The 14,119-nt window shown below is 33.1% G+C and overlaps 1 protein-coding gene across 1 annotated transcript in view; it reads left to right on the top strand.

Moving 5' to 3' along the window:
* The window catches only part of LOC121869750 (probable E3 ubiquitin-protein ligase HERC1), a gene marked incomplete at its 3' end in the record, with an annotated part of 129,873 nt that overhangs the window by 39,589 nt on the left and 76,165 nt on the right, over positions 1-14,119 (top strand).

Below are 14,119 nucleotides of genomic sequence, written 5' to 3'. Positions count from 1 at the left end.
TCTAATGTAATAATTTGGTTTACACAAAGCAACTATTTTATCTTTCGTGCAAAATATATGAAGTTTACATTCAAAATATTCCCTGACCTGCAAGGAATCCAGAAATGTCAATTATATTATCCTAACTTTAGTCTGAGGTATTATTTATTACTAAACGTTAAAATCTAGTGTTTCACCCAATCATTTCTCAGAGAGGTAGGGGCCAGTGAGCTGGGAAGAGGGGGGAGGGGGGGGATTTGAGTCTATTATTTGAATGGACATTAACCTGGCGACTGTATTTCTCTTAAATATTAATTGTGTGAGCATACCATCATAAAATTTAGATGTTATTTTTACTACAACATAGGTATTGTGTTGGAAAAAGTGGAGTTTGGGGGTCGGGCCAGTCTCTATTGGAATTAATCCCATATGTTCTGTTGTTCCATTTACGCGGATTTCACTTTCCGAAGTACCCTGTGGGTTCAATTATATTAATTTTATGTTTCATAAATCTTGCATTTTTAAATATGATGCCTGAAAAAAGGGCTGTCTTGATAGGACAGATTATGTAAATTACTTTACTCATATTATCTATATAAGTAGGCTCTCGCCAATAACGACTTCCACAATAACATTTTCGACAATAACGGTAAGTTACAATAGATACCCATTTTCAATAATAACATCTGGATTCTCTTGAATAACGGAGATTTTGTGGGAAGCGTCCGAGCGCATCAATGATAGCGTTTGTTTGCCGCCGTGTTGTTGACGTAGTTGTCCGCTCCGCCTCACTCTCACACACGCTCTGTGGAATACAGCGCTGCGCCCACGTGTGAGATTTTAGCTTCTATAACCAGTGGTTGTTAGGGTCGGTGATCAATAATGGCTTCCGCATTTTTGCCTGTGGGGGCTAGGGGAGGTGGTGGAGGGAGTGATTTGCCACCTGAATGCCCAGGAACTTTTAAAGTGAATGAGAAAAAAAAAGATCCCAAAGCTAAGAGTCAAAGCCACAAGAAGCATGCCTACTCGGTCAAGGATAAAAAACAGATTGTTGAGCTCATTGAAAGTGGTGCATGGAACAATGATATTGTGAGAAAATTGAACTGTCCTGAGTCTACAGTGAGAAATATTAAGGTAGTGATGGAAATGCAAGGCGAGCTATGAATGATAAAAGTGATTGAAACAGGTTGTCATTGATAACAGAGTATTTTCTTTTGAAATGGTTAGCTTGTAGAATGAAAGACAGTGCAAGTCTTGGTGACCCTCAGATATGGAACAATCATCACACCAAGCACCTCAAAAACTCCCCCAAACTAAGTGTTATATTACTCAAACTCTTTATTTTGATGATTGAATACCAATTCTTTTTATTTCAGCAAACAAAAAGTGTTAGGAGGGCTTCAAAGGGGAAAAATTGGGTGAAATTCTTGGGGCAGCGGCACCAATAAACCCTTTTTACATGTATTTTAATGTCACACAAATAATGTTTTCGCTAATAACGGCGTTTTTGAAGCACCTATTAAACGTTATTGGCGAGAGCCTACTACAATGGAATTCCACCAATTGTTTAAAGATCAAATGTTTTTGTGCCGTTTACACCAGTATACAAAAGATAAGCTAATCCTAAGGTAATGGGTTCATACCCCATTTATGAGAGCACAAACCTCTCTCTTTTTAATGCTAATTTCTCCATCTCAATTAATAATTGTTTCATCTTTAATTTCAGGAACAACCTTGTCTATTTCTGCCACTTCATGATTTGGAGCATGAGCAGGTTTAGAATTAAACCTTTAATCTTTTATTCCTCTAATTATTACAAAAAATAATCAATAGTCCTCTGAGTCAGCACAAAAATATTTTCTCGTTCAAGCATTAGGATCCGCTATTATTATTTTTTCGGCTTCAATTACATTAATTTCTCCCGACTTTGCGCCACTTTGTTTAACTATTGCTCTTCTTCTTTTGGTTTCTTCAAGTTATAGAAGGAATAAATTGAATTCAATCTATTGCACTTATACTATTCAAAAAATTGCTCCTATACTTTTAATTTTGTATCTCGCTTTTAGCTATTTAGTAACTTCAATTCTATTTTATTAATTATTTTATCGGCAATTATTGGAGCGGTTGGAGATATTAATCAAACGTTACTTAAAAAAATTCTAGCTTTTTCTTCTATTAATCATATAGCGTGATTTCCGCTATTTTAATTATTGAAAATATATGAACAATATGCTTTGCCTTTTACTCTTTAATATCTTCTTCAGTGGCACTAATTTCTCACTTCCAACAAATTTGTCATTTTTCTCAAATTACTTCAATAACAATTCACCTTTACCTAATAAAATTCTTGTACTTTTATCAATCCTTTCGCTAGGTGGACTACCACCTTTTACTGGGTTTTTCCATAAATAAATTTTAATTCAAGAAATAGCCTCAGGTTATTTCTTTGTTCCATTATTAATCCTCCTTGCATCTACTTTAATTTTCCTATATTACTATATCTACGAATTTCAATTTCTGCGTTAGTTCTATTTTCACCTAAACTAAAATGAGCATCTCCCTACCAAAGGCGCAATTATTTTACTCCTTTTATAACATTTATCAATCTTTTTGGTCTCTTTATCCCATCAGTTTTCATTATATTCTAAGATTTTAAGTTATTTAAACTAACATCCTTCAAAGTTGTCAAAAAAAGAAAATCTTTTAAATCCTATATACCTTCATATTTTATAAGCCCCAGTAATATACACATCTTTAGTTTTGCAGTCTAGCATCTTAATTAATTTCCACTATGCAGCCTAATAAGAAAGTCTAAACTTGTTTAAAGATTTACAATCTATTGCCTATTCCTCAGCCACCTTATCAGGCAACGATGACTCTTTTCAACAAATCATAGACATTGGTACTCTATATTTTATTTTCGGAGCATGAGCAGCCATAGTAGGAACTTCATTACGACTGGTAATTCTTGCTGAGTTAGGTCAACCAGGAAGTCTCATTGGTGATGACGAAGTCTATAATGTAGTGGGTAACAGCTCACGCATTTGTTATAATTTTCTTTATAGTTATACCTATTATAATTGGAGGCTTTGGTAACTGACTAGTTCCACTTATATTAGGCGCTCCAGATATAGCATTTCCTCGTATAAGTAATATAAGATTCTGACTTCTTCCCCTTTCTTTTATATTACTTTTAACAAATGGAAGAGTAGAAAGAGGAGTAGGAACCGGATGAACTGTTTATCCTCCGCTCTCTGCAGCAATTGCCCATGCAGGTGCCTCTGTTGATCTAGGAATCTTTTTGCTTCACCTAGCTGGTGTTTCATCAATTTTAGGCGCAGTAAATTTTATAACAACTGCCATTAATATACGAAGAAAAGGTATAACAATAGACCGAATAGCATTACTGTATGATCAGTATTTATTACAGCTCTTCTTTTACTTCCTGTTCTAGCAGGAGTTATTACTGTACTGTTAACAGATCAAAATCTAAATACTTCATTCTTTGACCCAGTAGGAGGAGGAGACCCAGTTCTTTATCAACACTTATTTAGATTTTTTGGGGCATCCTGAAGTTTATACTGTACTGTATTCTTATTCTCCCAGCCTTTGGTTTAATTTCTCACATTGTTACACAAGAATCAGGGAAAAAAAAGCTTTGGAACTTTAGGTATAAATTATGCTATACAGTATAGCCTGGATTTACGCGGTTTTTGTTTACGCGTTTGGTAACTTACGCGGCACCTTGCCAGAATTAAATGTTTTAATTACGCGGTAAATTTCATCATTTACGCAGGTGAAATATAATTTGTTTACTGTATTTACTGAAAATATTTGTTTTTAGCTCATAAAATATATAATTTACATTGCTGGAATTCTTATAAGATGGTGATTATTTTAAATATAAACATCGTAAAATTTGCATTAGACATACAAATTTTAGATCTAATGTAAGAATTTTATTAGAAAGAGCAAAAATTTTATCTTTTGTGCAAAATATATGACGTTTATATTCAAAATATTCCTTGTCTTGCAAAGAATCCAGCAATGTCAATTATATTATCCTAACTTTAGTCTGAGGTATTATTTATTACTAAACATGTAAGCATACTGTTTATCCCCAAACATTTCTCTGGTAGGGAGGGAAGGTGGGGGGGAGGGACCCAGCCAGTGTGTGAAGAGGGGGGGAGAGGGAGGTGGGGTATTTTGATTGACAGATAGTGTCTGGCTGGAGTATAATTTCTTTATTTACTGAAGATATTTGTTTTAGCTCATAAAATTCATACAAATTATCCGGCCAGAATATAATTTACATTGCTGGAATTCTTATAAGATTGTGATTATTTTAAATATAAGCATCATAAAATTTGCATTAGACATACAAATTTTAGATCTAATGTAAGAATTTTATTAGAAAGGGCAAAAATTTTATCTTTTGTGCAAAATATATGACGTTTATACAGTATTCAAAATATTCCTTGTCTTGCAAAGAATCCAGCCATGTCAATTACCCCTATACAGATTGACAATCCCTTATCCGAAATCCTTGGGACCAGATGCATTTCGGTTTTTGGAATTTTTCGGATTTCAGAATGGTTAGTTTTTTTTTCTTTTCTTTTTTTTTACAGAGATGAGCCCACCCGGGCACAGCAGGTCACTGACTCACATTGGGGCCTGGGGGCTAAAATATAATAATAATAATAATAATAATAATAATAATAATAATAATAATAATAATAATAATAATAATAATAATTATAATAATAATAATAATAATAATAATAATAATAATAATAATAATAATAATAATAATTATAATAATAATAATAATAATAATAATAATAATAATATAATAATAATAATAATAATAATAATAATAATAATAATAATAATAATAATAATAATAATAATAATAATTCATAGGTCTAGGTCATGTTTCTCACTTTTGATCTTTTTTTCATTCTTGTATTTCTTTATTATTATTATTATTTCATAATACAGTATTATTGTTATTATTACTATTATTATTAGAGTTATCATTCTTATTTTATTTTTGTGTATTTTTTATTAAAATTTTTATTTACTATGAATAATTATTATTATTACTGTACCTGTATTATCATTATTATTATTACCTGTATTATTATAATTATTATTACTATTACATTTTCACCCCCAGGCCCCGATGTGGGTCAGTGACATGTGCCCGGGTGGGCTAATACCCATACAAAAAAAAAAAAAAAAAATTGCTCCCCCCAAAAATTTCGGTTTTCAGAATTTAGGATAAGGGTTGTCAACCTGTATTATCCTAACTTTAGTCTGAGGTATTATTTGTTGGTAGTTGAGTTCCATTATTTGAATGGACATTAACCGGTCAACTGTATTTCTCTTAAATATTAATTGTGTGAGCATACCATCATAAAATTGAGATGTTATTTTTACTACAACTATGTCGGTATTGTGTCGGAAAAAGTGGAGTTTGGGGGTCGGCCCAATCTCTATTTCAATTAATCCCACATGTTCTGTTATTTCATTTACGCAGTTCTCGTTTTATGCGGACCTCCACGGGTTCAATTGACCGCGTAAATGAAGACTATACTGTACTGTTATAGCAATTGGAATTCTTGGATTTGTTGTTTGAGCTCATCACATATTCACTGTAGGCATGGATGTCGATACACGAGCCTAATTTACATCAGCTACAATGATTATTGCTGTTCCAACAGGAATTAAAATTTTCAGATGATTGGGTATCCTCCAAGGAACTCAAGTCAACTACAGCCCATCTTTACTATGAGCACTGGGTTTTATTTTTATTTTCACTGTTGGTGGTCTTACCAGAGTAGTTCTCGCTAATTCATCTATTGATATTATTCTTCATGATACATATTATGTTGTCGCTCACTTTCATTATGTACCCACCTGCTGACCACAGTTATATAGAAATTCCTATAATTACCTGTACTAACTACTAAAATGACAGATAGATGTGCAGGATTTAAGCTCCTGTTAGGGAAAATTATTTCCTTTTAGTAATGGCAACATGAGGTCACCTAGAATTCCAAGACAGTGCATCACCCCTTATAGAGCAACTTATTTTTTTTCACGACCACACACTGGTTGTATTAATTTTAATTACTACTTTTGTTGGTTATATGATAGCCGATATATTTTCCAACTCATTAGTAAATCGATTTCTCCTTGAAAACCAAACAATTGAAGTTATTTGGACAATCCTTCCTGCTATCATTCTTGTTTTTATTGCTCTTCCTCAACTTCGATTACTTTATCTTTTAGATGAAGTTAACATTCCTAGAATTACTCTTAAAACTATTGGGCATCAATGATATTGAAGTTGTGAACATTCAGACTTTTTACAAGTAGAATTTGACTCTTATATAACTCCTTCTAACGAACTAGATTTATCTGGGTTTCGCCTTATAGATGTAGATAATCGAACTGTTTTACCTATAAATACTCAAGTCCGTATATTGGTTACTGCTGCTGACGTCATTCACTCGTGAACCGTTCCAGCACTTGGTGTTAAAGCAGATGCAATCCCTGGACGTCTTAACCAAATTAGATTTATGGTTAACCGACCAGGATTATTTTCTGGGCAATGTTCAGAAATCTGTGGTGCTAACCATAGCTTTATACCAATTGTAGTAGAAAGTGTATTAGTCTCTGCGTTTTTAAATTGAATCTCTTCCTCATCCGATCTTTCACCCGATGACTGAAAACCAGTACAGTATAGGTGGAAAAAGTTAGTCAATAATAATATGAGCTTGTCAAGTTCAAGTAATTCCATTGGAATACTTTTTAATGCCTCAAATAGCACCTCTTTTATGGTTAAATCTATTTTTTATATTCCTTATTGGTTTTCTTTTATTTTTTATTATGAACTATTTTATAAAATCTCCTCTTAAAATATCTCCCTCAATTGAGTTAAAAGCTCAACAACAAAAAACTTGAAAATGATAACAAGGCTTTTTCTATTTTTTAAACCTTCTTCAAGAATCTTCTCATTATCAATTAATTGATTATCAACTTTTGTTGGATTACTTTTTATTCCTTACCTTTATTGAGCAGCTCCTTCACGTTGGGCGCTAGTTTCATCTAAAATTATACAACTTCTTCATAATGAGGTTCAAGCTATTTTAGGACAAGCCGCTAAAGGATCCACAATTTTATTTATTTCCTTATTTAGATTTATTATATTTAATAATACTCTTGGTCTTCACTAGATGTAGGCATCTTACAATAACTCTTACGCTTGCTTTACCTCTATGACTTACTTTTATTTTATTTGGTTGAATTAACCATACCCAACATATACCTGCTCATATAGTACCCCAGGGCTTCTTATACCATTTATAGTACTAGTAGAAACTTTAACAAATATTATTCGACCAGGAACTTTAGCCGTCCGTCTAGCAGCTAATATAATTGCTGGGCATCTCTTAAGAACACTTTTAGGTAACATAGGTCCTTCTTTATCCATCACCTTAGTGTCATTTTTAATGTTAGCTCAAATCCTTCTTCTAATACTGTACTAGAATCTGTCGTTGCAATAATTCAATCATATGTATTTGCTGTTTTAAGAACTTTATATGCCACAGAAGTTAACTAACGTCATCATCACACGGACACCACGCTTACCACTTAGTTGACATAAGACCCTGACCCTAACAGGGTCACTGAGAGCAATAATATTAACCACAGGCCTTGTTAAATGATTTCACCAATTTAACAGACTTACTTCTTCTAAGCTTTTTGGCTCCTATTTTAACAATAATTCAATGATGACGAGATGTTACACGTGAGGGAACATACCAAGGTCTCCACACCCAAGTTGTAATAAAAGGTCTTCGTTGAGGAATAATTCTTTTTATTGTATCAGAAGTTCTGCTCTTTTGTCTTTTTTGGGGGCTTTCTTTCATAGTAAGCTTTCACCAACAATCGAAATTGGGATATGTTGACCGCCCGTTGATATCCAACATTTAATCCTTTCCAAATTCCGCTTTTAAACACAACAATTCTCTTATCCTCCGGAGCTACAGTGACATGAGCACATCATGCTATTGCAAGCTCTAATCATTCAGAAGTCATTCAAAGTCTTGCTTTAACATTTATTCTAGGAATTTATTTTTCTGCTCTTCAAGCTTTTGAATATGTAGAAGCTTCATTTACAATTGCAGACTCTGTTTATGGATCTACTTTTTTTGTACCAACTGGTTTTCACGGACTTCATGTTATTATTGGAACTACTTTTTTACCTATTTGTTTTTACCATCTATATAAATGTCACTTCTCTTCAGACCGTCATTTTGGTTTCGAAGCAGCCGCCTGGTAATGACACTTTTAGATGTTGTATGATTATTTTTATATATCTTTATCTATTGATGAGGAGGCTAATTAATTTTTTAATACAATAAATATATTTGGCTTCCAACCAAAAAGCCTAGAATTTATAGAAATTTTATTTTTTATTATATTTATTGTAATCTTAAGAACTTTAGTAGTTAGATCTGTAGATATAATTCTTGCTTCTAATTTATAAAAAAAAATCATTACAGATCAAGAAAAAATTCACCATTCGAGTGTGGATTTGATCCTGAAGGCTCTGCACGACTTCCTTTTTCCTTACGATTCTTCTTAATTGCTGTTATTTTTTTTATTTTTGATGTTGAAATTACCCTTTTACTCCCTCTTGCTTCTATTATTCACTTAACGAACATATTTTCATGAGCTCTAACAGGGGTTTTATTTATATTGATTTTGCTTTTTGGTCTTTACTATGAATGGTATCAAGTTGCCTTAGATCTTATTAGAGCTATCGTATATACTCGTCTATAACCCCCCCTCGTTTATGGGTCGACCCTGACTTTTTGACCAAGAAATCATTAATTTATGATAATCCTCGTTTATAATTCGACCCACGTTTTTGAGGGTAATGGAACAACAAAACCTTCACTAAAAACGCTCTACGTCCTATAAACTGAGGCTCGCCGTGCATGAAACACGAGTGCCAAAAGCAAATTGTTTACCATTTATTATTACGACACTTTACACTGAAACGCGGGTAGTTTCAACAAAAATATTGTATATTTCCATTCAAGTATTTATTCAAGTCAATTAGGAGGGAATATTATTGTACTACAACAGTTTTCTAACTAAACCCTTCGAAAAGCGATTACGGTAACATCTTTTGAACGAAAGAAAGCGAAAGTCATTGCTTTCGTCACGATTTTATCCCACTTTCCACTGTACAGTGAGTTCTGCTATAACGCGTGTTTTGATAACGCGAATTTGCTCTAACGCGATTTATGAATTAGGAACGATATTTGTATAACGCGAACGCTTGTTTGCTATAACGCGATTTTTGCTTACTATTTCTCCAATTTTGTGGTATTAATTGTGAATATGGTAAAGAAGAATATCTCCAAGAAGCGTTCAGGTGATAGAATTCCCGGTGATGATCGTAAAAGAAAGGATATAACACTTGAAGAGAAGCTCGATGTTATCAACCTCAAAATCACCCTTCTCCCCCATCAAGTTACATTCATATTTTTTCAAGGTAAAGTGTTACATTTACTTTATGATTTCATTATTAAATATGAATGTAACATTTATTTAGACTGTGCTATCCTTTGTGTTAGGCTAACTACTAAATTTTTTCGATTTCGAGTAATCTGCACCTAACCCTATTTTCTCCATAAGCCCTGTTATTTCTATTACGCGATTTTCTATAACACGATATTTTACAAGAACACAATTATCGCGTTATAGCAGAACTACCTGTACATCATTTCAGCAAAAATATTACATTTCCGTGAATGCATTATATCAACACAGTATGAATAGAATACCATTGTAATATCCAATATTTTAACCAAAAACTATTAAAAAAACGAGTAACTTCTCTTGAACATCGGAAGGTTAGGTAAAATCTTTTGTTTTCGTCATGTATTTTATCCTATTTTACATTAAAATACATCACGTTTCAGCAAAACTACTATTTATTTCCGAGAATATATTCATTCAGGCACAGTTAAGGTAAAATATACATGTGATGTAACAGTTTTTTAACTGAAAACGATTCGAAAAACACGTGTACCGTCTAGCTGATACAACAGCTGGTGGTGCGTCATGCTCATTGTAAACAATAGGAGGTTGAAGTAGATTACCGGGTATTATATTAAGTGTGAAATATCGAAAAGGTTTTTGTTACCGGTATTTTTTGTAGATCAATGAGAACTGTGATACCGTATATGATATGATAAGTTAGCCTGTGCTAAGAACTTCAACATAGACTACTGAAAGCACGTTGTAAGGTAATTTAGCCTATTGTAAGTTGGTGAGCTTCATTTGCTGAAGGAACTGCACAACTTTTCATTACTAATTGGTACATATTTTACATTTCCATTGTTTACTGGCAGTAAATGGTAAATATTTTTCATGTCTGAAGCTAAAAGTTGCTCCTCGCCCTTCCCATCATGCACGGGTTCAACCTAACAAAACTATTACGCATGTAGAGGTCGACCCCCAATTTTTTGCCTAAAAATTTGGTCTTAAAAACTCGAACTATACACGAGTATATAAGGTATATTCAATTTATGATTTATGAGTTGCATTCATAAGGTGTCTTTATAAACTGGCTTTAAGATTAGAAAGCAAAGTATCGCACTTAGTTTGGGCCTAAGCTTTGGTCTATTTCAGGCCTCTAATCTTTGAAAGAAGCCAAAATAGAGGCACATCACTGTTAATGATGAAACTGGACTTTATGTCAAGGAAATACTCATGCCAAAAAAGAAGCTTCTAACTTCACTTTAAGCTGTTGAATTCCATTTATATATTTTTTTATAGCGTAAATAACACACTACATTGTCGTTGTATAACTGAAGTACAGTAAAAGTCCAAAAATCCGGATGCCAGAAATCCGGACCACCCGAGAATCCGGACTTTTCGAAAACTATTTTTTTTAGCGGGCTTTTGTGTGTATGTGCGCATGCGTGAGCGCCACAGCTGCACAGCGACAACAAGCGACCTCGTGGTCGCCACTTTAAAACGAGCAATCAAACTGTGACAACATACCGTATATTCTCGTCTATAACCCCCCTCGTTTATAGGTTGAGCCTGGTTTTTTGACCAAGAAATCGTTAATTCATGATATTCCTCGTTTATAGTTCGACCCACGTTTTTGAGGGTAATGGAATAGCAAAACCTTCAGTAAAAACACTACGTCCTATAAACCGAGGCTCGCCGTGCCTGAAACACGAGTGCCGAAGGCAAATTGTTTACCATTTATTATTACGACGCTTTACACTGAAACGCGGGTAGTTTCAACAAAAATATTGTATATTTCCATTCAAATATTTATTCAAGTCAATTAGGAGGGAATATTATTGTAATACAGTTTTTTAACTAAACCATTCGAAAAGCGATTACGGTAACATCTTTTGAACGAAAGAAAGCGAAAGTCATTGTTTTCGTCAAGATTTGATCCCACTTTCCACTGTAATACGTACGTAATTTCAGCAAAAATATTACATTTCCGTGAATGTATTATATCAAGCACAGTATGAATAGAATATCATTGTAATATAACAGAATTTTAACCGAAAACTATTAAAAAAACGAGTAACATCTCCAGAACATCGGAAGCTTAGGTAAAGTCTTTTGTTTTCGTCATGTATTTTATCCTATTTTACATTGAAATACATCACGTTTTAGCAAAACTACTATTTATTTCCGAGAATATATTCATTCAGGCACAGTTTAGGTAAAATATACGTGTGATGTAATAATTTTTTAACTAAAAACGATTCGAAAAACACGTACCCTCTAGCCCTGTTCAAGGAGAGGACAGGGAGAAGCTGTTTGGTGCTGCAGACGATGAAAAGGAAAATGATTTTGATGGATTTTAATGAAAATATTCAGAAATATGGTATCGTAGTATTTATTCAAGTCAATTATGATAGAATATTATTGTAATACAACAGTTTTTTAACTGAAAACCATACGAAAAACGATTACGGTAACATCTTTTGAACGAAAGAAAGCGAAAGTCATTGTTTTCGTCACGATTTTATCCCACTTTCCACTGTAATACGTAAGTCATTTCAGCAAAAATATTACATTTCCGTGAATGCATTATATCAAGCACAGTATGAATAGAATACCATTGTAATATAACAATATTTTGAGTCTTACTCTTTCCATTTACAGAGTACTGTACAAGCCCATAATAATGGCTCCTAAAGTAGATAAACTTAGTTGTGTGAAGAGAAAGAAGAACACGTTGAAATTGAGTGACAAACTTGAAATAATTAAGAAACTAGAACGTAGTGTGAGCAATACTGTTCTAATGGAAACATACGACATTGGAAAGTATACAATTTATGATATAAAAATGGCAAAGAATAAAATTCTATAATTCACAGCTTTTTCACTAAAACTGCTCGTTTTGATAAATGAAGCATGCTATATTTGCTAATGAATAAACTATCAAAATGTACCTGTTCATCTCTTCTTTATTCCTCCTTAAATTTGGATTTTAAAAGTACTGCCTGAGAATCCGGAAAATCCGAAAATCCGGACCAACCCAATCCCCAAGCAGTCCGGATTTTTGGACTCTCTTTCGTTAATAAAAATTTTAAAATTTACAAAAAGCGTTAGTTGCAATAAAACAAAAATGTAATTAATTGTTAGCTTTATTACTTACAGGCAAATTTGCCACCGTTGCTGCTTCAAAGCAAAATTCTAATTTTAAATTATGTAAGTAAATTATGATAAAGAATACAACAATTACCCCAAATAAAAACCTTTTTATATAAATTCTTACACTTCTATTTTGAGAAACTTGAAGGTACCCTGATTGATGTATAACATTAGAATACAAACCTTGACCCCCAAAATGTTCGGATCATCCATAGTCACCAACCTTCATACATGCGCCGGCAGTTTTTAACCTAACATGACTCAAATTAAATGTAGATAAAAAAGGTATAAACCACATAGACCAGTGGCATTAATGGTAGAGAAAAACTGGGAGGTAAGCAAATGGCAGCTTTCTTACTTGTAAAAGTCCACGAGATCTAAAAAAGAATTCTTTAGTAGATCACATACAGACTGTATGTGATCTGCTAAGAAACTCTTTAGACTCGTGAAACTTCCCCCAACCATTTGCTACTAACATTCTGACTGCATACAATACTAGACATATAAATACTACTACACTATAACTTTTTAATCTACATAACCTATAATTAACACTTATAATATTTAGTAAATAACCGAACAAAGCACCAAACACTCTTAGTCCTAAAGGCTAACACCTTGAATGTAAAGAGGTAGGACAAATTATATACAGTAATACCCCGCCCTCTGTGGTTTCATATAGTTTTTATCATATCTGCGGTGCCTGTAGAGCGAACTTTCATAACACGGATTTTCCACATATACGCGGTGAGTGTCGGCTCCAAACGCTATTTTAGGTGCCCCACCCTGCCTGACTGCCTGTTTTAGCTCATAAAATTCATACAAATTACCCGGTCAGAATATAATTTACATTACTGGAATTCTTATAATTTGGTGATCATTTTGAATATAAACATCATATATTTTGCATTAGACATACAAATTTTAGATAAAAAATTTTCTCAGAGTAACTATGTTATCTTTTGTGCAAAATATATGACATTTATATTCAAAATATTCCTGGTCTTACAAGGAATCCAGCAATGTCAATTATATTATCCTAACTTTAATCTGAGGTATTATTTAATACTAAATGTTAAAAACTCTGGAAGGGAGGATTGGTGGGGGGTGGGGGGAGGGTTGGGACTGACCGCGCGGTTGGAAGAGGGGAGGAGGCAAGGTGGGGTACTTTGATTGATAGATAGTGTCGTGAAGATTATTTTTTTTTTTATTAACTGAAGATATTTGTTTTAGCTCATAAAATTCATACAAATTACCCGGTCAGAATATAATTTACATTGCTGGAATTCTTATAATTTGGTGATCATTTTGAATATAAACATCATATATTTTGCATTAAACATACAATTTTTAGATAAAAATTTTCTCTAGGTAACTATGTTATCTTTTGTGCAAAATATATGACATTTATATTCAAAAT

The sequence above is a fragment of the Homarus americanus genome, unplaced genomic scaffold (genome assembly GCF_018991925.1).
Source record: "Homarus americanus isolate GMGI-L3 unplaced genomic scaffold, GMGI_Hamer_2.0 scaffold23578, whole genome shotgun sequence".
Taxonomy (NCBI): Eukaryota; Metazoa; Arthropoda; class Malacostraca; order Decapoda; family Nephropidae; genus Homarus; species Homarus americanus.
The sequence above is the reverse complement of the archived record's forward strand: the minus strand, read 5'-3'. Positions and strand labels throughout refer to the sequence as shown.